This window comes from Pseudophryne corroboree, chromosome 3 (assembly GCF_028390025.1).
Source record: "Pseudophryne corroboree isolate aPseCor3 chromosome 3, aPseCor3.hap2, whole genome shotgun sequence".
NCBI classification, from domain to species: Eukaryota; Metazoa; Chordata; class Amphibia; order Anura; family Myobatrachidae; genus Pseudophryne; species Pseudophryne corroboree.
The window spans coordinates 20,034,277-20,041,190 of record NC_086446.1 but is presented as its reverse complement, the minus strand read 5'-3'; positions in this window follow the sequence as shown (position 1 = coordinate 20,041,190).

The window sequence follows — 6,914 nt, the reverse complement described above, 5'->3', positions numbered from 1 at the left end:
TACGGACTGTTGCATGACAAGGCCCCTAATTCTGAAACACGCCTAGCAGAAGCTAGAGCCAGTAACATCACCGTTTTCCACATGAGGTATTTATCCTCTACCGTCGTCAGAGGTTCAAACCAGGAGGACTGAAGAAAGCATAACATAACATCCAGATCCCAAGGCACAAAAGGAGGTTGTATATGAAGCACCCCTTGCAAGAAGGTCTGAACTTCTGGCAAGAGAGCCAACTTCTCCTGGAAGATGGAAAGAGCTAAAATCTGGACCTTAATGGATTCCAGACGTAAGCCCTTATCCACTCCAGCCTGCAGGAAATGCAGGAACCTTCCTAAGTGGAACTCCGCAGATCTCCTCGGGGTGGGTGGGCAATGTCATGCTGAAGTTTTTACGGAAGCAGAACTGGCGTTCTGGTCCTGAGACCCAACAACTGCTGGTTTTCTAGGTTTTCCCCTGGAGCCTCTTGCTGCGTTGGAGGCTCCTCTGGCTCTGGACTAAAATCTGGAGGACCGAAAGGACTGAGTAGACAGTCCCGGATAGGTACGTCTAGCAGGAGGGGCCCCCGAAGGGAGAAACATGGACTTCCCGGCCATATACATAGAAATCCAGGTGTCCAGGTCACCTCCAAAGAGCCATTCGCCTGTGAAGGGCAGAGATTCCACATTATGTTTTGAGTCAGCATCAGCGATCCACTGACGTAACCATATGGCTCTGCATGCAGACACAGCCATAGCTGTGGTTCTAGCATTAATAGTGTCAATCTCTTTTAGGGAGTCACAGAGGACTCTTGCCGTGTCCTGAATGCGAGTCAGGAAAGCCACAGTATCGACTAAGGTCATATCACCCGAGAGACCTTCCTTTATTTCACTAGCCCAGGAATGAATTGCATGTGTCATCCAGCAACCTGCGATGACCGGCCTTTGTGCTACGCCTGAAGCAATGTAAATAGATTTTACAGTGGTCTCTATTTTCCTATCTGCCGGGTCCTTAACCATAAGGGAGCCCGGAGCACTGCCTTTTTAGAAAGGCGATAGACTGAGACGTCTACTGCTGGAGATTCTTACCAAAACTTTCTGCCCTCGGGGGCAATGGGGAAGGTATTCAAAAACCTTTTTGTCACCTGATATTTTTTATCTGGATTCTACCAGGATAGTTTAAATAAGTCATCCAGTTCCGTGGAATCAGGGAATGTGACTCGTGGTTCCTCTTGAGGGAGGAAAAATGACTGCTGAGTATTTGCATCCCCCAGGGGAAACTTTAACACCTCCCTAAAAGCCAATATGAGTGGTTTGATACCCTGAATCGTGGTGGGATCGCCACTTATGGGGTACACATCATCCCCAGTATCCTGTATATCATCATCAGTATCTGATAGGAGTGCAGGTAGAGCATGTTTTTGTGCGCCTGAAGCAGGCAGGGAGGGACGCTTAGCAGTAAGGCTAGCCACTGCTTGTTGCAGTTCTTGAGTCTTATTGGCATTTTCAGTGAGCTGAGATGATCATAGTTTTGATAGCCCCCAACCAGGAGGACTCTGGACTCTCCCCCACATTGATATCAGCATGCTGAGATGGCTGACTACACTGCTCACAGGATATTGAATTGAGCTGGATGTACTAGGAGAGAACCTGGCATTACATACACTGCAAGACTTCTGTTTTACCATTGTGATCAGAAAAACAGGTACAATACACACACAATACATCCTGATATAATATATGACAATGTACAACAAAGTCAGAGAATTCCTGCTACACTGGCGCAAATAAAAGCTGCCCAGGACTGGGTTCCCTCCCCGAAATTTCACCACATTTCCATCCGGATTGTAATCAAGAAAGGTTTTGGGAGGAACCCGATCCCAGGCGCTAAACAAGACAATGTGAAATATTAACAATAGGTTCCTATCAGGATGATGTAACCCGGATATTTCTCTCCTTGCTTTCCTCTCTCAGACGTCACAGAGGAGTGGGGTTTGAAATCAAGTGATGTGATGAACATAGAAAAAATACAAAAACATACAATTAATGTGTAGCTCAATCAGTGAAATATAAAACTTTTGTGATATACCATAATCAAGTGATGTATTGAGGACACACTTCACAAATACGTTAATATTTAAAAGGATGTGGAATGTTTATTTTCTTTGAAAATAAAGTGATATTGTGATCAGTAGTGAGTTTCTTGTGAAAGCGTACCCCACTCACTATGATGTGTAAGATGGAGTAAGCACATAAAGGTATCTTTAACTTCCAGGGAACTTCATAGAAGGATAAGCATACCCTACTCACGGTGAAATGGATGATGTCAAGCACATCAAGGTATCTTTAATTGGACCAATTCGGAAATTCCATTTGAGGCCCGCCCTCTATTTCCACTCCAAATTAATTATAAAAGACAGAATAACACCCCAATGTGTGAGACAGTCTGACCGTTTCACATAGAGAGGGCTATCATTCAATGAATGGCAATACCATCCAAATGCATACTTTAACCAAAGGGGATTAGATTTATCACTGTATCTTTTTTCGATATCTAAACCCTATACACACAAAGTGATAAATGGTTAATTATATGGGCATACCCCACTCACTCTCTATGGAAGTAATAATAGACATATCAAGGTATCTTTGGTATAGAGTCATTTTCAAAAGCAGGCATACCACACTCACAATTGAATTAGAGGGTTTCAAAGCATGTAAAGGTATCTTTTCCGTTGACCGTCTCTGCCGTGTATTCAAGGGGATGTCTCGGCCCTCAACCTGAAAATAATATAAAATATCCACAAGATCATAAAAAAAAAAAATGTATTCCCAACAAGACAAAGGTTTTTCCTATACAATGGGCACAAGGTAAAAAACCAAAAACACGATAAAAAATACAATTGAAAGAGGGCAAGGTGAACAAACTATTTTACAGTTCTTTCAAAAGCATTAAAAAAAATGAAGATTCTGGTGCAGCATACCTCTTCCAAAGGTGGTATGTAAAAAAAATTGGCGTTTCGGTCACAAGGTGGCCTTTATCAAGACAATGGGCTAAGTGTGGAAAGCCAGATATTTAAATGTTGAACAGCCAATAGAGTCTGAGGGGAAGTGACCTCATTTAATTAAATGTTTAACTGTTTGTTAGCAGTCTCCACCATTAATCCACATTTTACATATTCAAAACAATGCATAAATATGTTATATTGTCATAGAAACATCCATCCATTAATATATTTTACATCTCTTAACAATATATGTGTTTATAATGTCCACATAATATACATTTTTCACAAGAATCTGAAAGCTGTTGTCATGGCAACGCTTCGGTCAATCAGGTACATCCGTGTATGTCCAAACAAAAGGGCTTTTTTCATACATGTTAAAAGCCCTTTTTACCAGTCCTATATGGGTCCCCCGAAACTGTGATCGACAATAAGTAAGCATTTTTGGATGCGGTCGTGCAGGAACGCATAGAGGACCGCATCTCTGATCTTCAAACCGGAAGTTTCACAACAGGAAGGATATACGGCGGCCAATCCCCTGTCAACTCCACTGAGCCGCACGTGGACCGCAAACCTGCAAACAGGAAGGTAGTCTTCTTTAATGTGCGGCCGTACATGCCCGCACATGGCTAGACCAGGTGACTTCCTACCAACGGTTATCAGACGAAAGTGACGTAATGACCTTCCGGAAGTGCCGTTATAACCATCCTTTAATGGAACGCTTGTTGGAGCGCAAGCAGGAAATCTCCCCTCGTAATGAGCTGATGCAGAAGCGGTTGCCATGGCAAACAGTGGTCACAATACATTCTTTGCATCTCAATGCTCCAAACAAGAGGGGATCATTCTTTATACAATCATTATAAATGTTCCATACAATCTAAAGAAAAAAAGAAGAGGGTTAAAGATTTGACTCATGAGTGGCAAAGTTATGATAAATCAGTTTAGATTAATGTTACCTCATTAGTTTAGGTGAAAAAATCATATATATCGGGAAAGGATTCTTGATCCAATCCCCTACTGGTTTACCTCAATGCTAATTCCTGAGGAGAACTACTAAAATGTATAAATCAAAAGAGATAATAACAAACACAAAACAATCCATGAAGAACAATGTTTTATAATAACACAAACCAATTAGAGATCCTTACCCTATTGGATAACACATGAACCCATAAGGTAGATCTCTAAAACAGGTTTATTAATGATATCTTCTTCGTTTGGAGGGGAGGAAGGGAAGAGTTAAAACTTTTTTGTGAATTTTTGTGAAAATAACGATAAGAACATCATTTTACGTTTTGATATACAAGAAAGCTCTATTAACTTTCTAGACATAACTGTTTATGTTGAAGAGCAACAAATTAATTTTAAAAATTATACCAAACCAACAGATTCAAATGCATATATAGCTGCGTCCAGTCGTCATCACAATTATTGGATAGACTCAATCCCCATCGGCCAATTCAAACATTTAAAAAGGAATTATTCTGATAGGATGGTCTTTGCTAATAAGGCCAAGAATATGGCAGATACATTTCTAGCATGTGGATATAAGAAAGAAAAGGTCTGTAAAGCCATAGAATCAGCCACTGCCAAAGAACAGGAAAACCATGTAAAAGTTTTGTACAAAATGTCCAGACCAAATAAGGGAGATGTTGAGTATGCTTTCATTACATAGTACACCACTGAACATAAAAACATTGAAAAAGTGTTTAAAAAACACTGGCATATTCTAAAGAGAGGCCCTATTCTGTGGTCCATATTGCCAGGCAAACCTAAACCCATACAGGAAAGCTCCCAATTTAAAGTCCAGACTGGTTAGTAGTACATATGCACCCACACCACAAAGGTCCAGCATTACATCTACTGGTTTTTATCGATGTGGGTCGGAAGTTTAAAAAAGATAGAACACATTAACATCAATGGTGTAGAAGTGAAGGTGAAAGAGTTCATGTCATGCAATTCCAAAAATATAGATTATGCAATCAAATGCAGTTGCAATAAATATTATATAAGTCGTACATCACAACCTTTTAAGGTACGCTTGGGAGAGCATTTGAGGAATATCAAAAAAGGGCTTGAATCTCATGCTCTTTCGGCACATTTTAAAAAAGAACATGAATGTTCCCTGAAGGGAATCTCAAGTTTCTCTGGCATCAAGGCCATAAAAGGGAATAAAAGACATCGTAATAATGCAACACAGTTAGCAAAAGCCGAAATTAATTTACTCTTCATCTGCAAAACTCTAATTCCCAATGGGCTCAATAGTGACTTTGAGCTCAAATGGTTCCTATAATGCCACCTCTCAGGGATCCACCTATTTTAGAGATCTACCTTATGGGTTCATGTAATATCCAATAGGGTAAGGATCTCTAAACGGTTTGTGTTATTATAAAACATTAGTGCATAGCACTAGAACTATAGATATTGATATAATTGCAGTTAGCTTCTAATTATCACAGACTGTAATAGAGGATTTGTGAATTAGAATTGTTTTTCTAAAGCATTTGGTTACATTACAACACGTTAAGTGTTGGCAGAGTGTACTGGGCTATCTGGTGCAGTGACGTCAGTCCACACACTTGAAGACTTAAACAGTAATGCAGGTTTATTTAGTGTACACATGTGACTCAGATGTAACACTGATAGCGGTAATCAGGAGCCCATATATCACACAAGGTAACAGCATTAGGTAGTGGTACTTATCAGGAGGTGTCTGTGGTGGTGAAGCATGGAGGACTGCACAGCCGTGCAGTCTGACTCCCACTGCAGAGAAGATGATGCATGCACTGGAACACTGTGAGTCTCTGTAGCTGATATCTGCTCCCAGTCTCAGCTCTGCACACAGGACTCTGTCTCTCAGTCTCTCTATGTGTCCCACTCTCCCTGAGATGGAGGAACAGGAACTTACATCATATGACTCCGCCTCCAAGTGACTACTGGCACTAGAGCTTTAACACTAGGGGATGCACCCATAGACTAATACACAGAAGGAGACAGGTACCCAGGCTTATCTCTATCGTTAGTATTGCCTGCATTAGAGATTGTATTTACTATAGTAATGTAAGTTTCCATACAAGTTACATATTGTACCAATTGTGGGTACCTAGACAACCTTATATATATATATATATATATATATATATTTAATACCTCGTCATCAGGATACAAAAGACAGAAACAAACTTACATTTAAAGACCTGCACCTCACCACGTGACGACGGCCGGCTCCGGAAGCTGAAAGACGGCGCCTGTTATGGCAACAGTGGTTAGAATGATGTCGTCATCGGTGGGCGCCGTCTTTCAGCTTCCGGAGCCGGCCGTCGTCACGTGGTGAGGTGCAGGTCTTTAAATGTAAGTTTGTTTCTGTCTTTTGTATCCTGATGACGAGGTAATAAATTCCTCGAAACGTTGAACAGCACTTAGTTGTGTTTGCCATATTTATTTGAGTGCCGCCGACTGCACACTATAAATTGGAATACCCCGTGCCGGGGACTCCTACGGAAGGCACCAGCATTTTGTGATTACAACACTGGGAGTGCTGCCTATTTGGACTCTATATATATATTTATGTATATTACATTCAGTACACTTACCTGCTGACTAAACATACATGTGTATTCTTGGAGGGAGAGAGAGAAGTCAGGTTTAATGGTATACTAACCTAATAGAATTTATACATACAGCATATATGAAGGTGTTAAATAAGATTTTAAACCTACCGGTAAATCTTTTTCTCCTAGTCCATAGAGGATGCTGGGGACTCCGTAAGGACCATGGGGTATAGATGGGCTCCGCAGGAGACATGGGCACTATAAAGAACTTTAGATGGGTGTGCACTGGCTCCTCCCTCTATGCCCCTCCTCCAGACCTCAGTTAGAGAAACTGTGCCCAGAGGAGATGGACAGTACGAGGAAAGGATTTTTGTTAATCTAAGGGC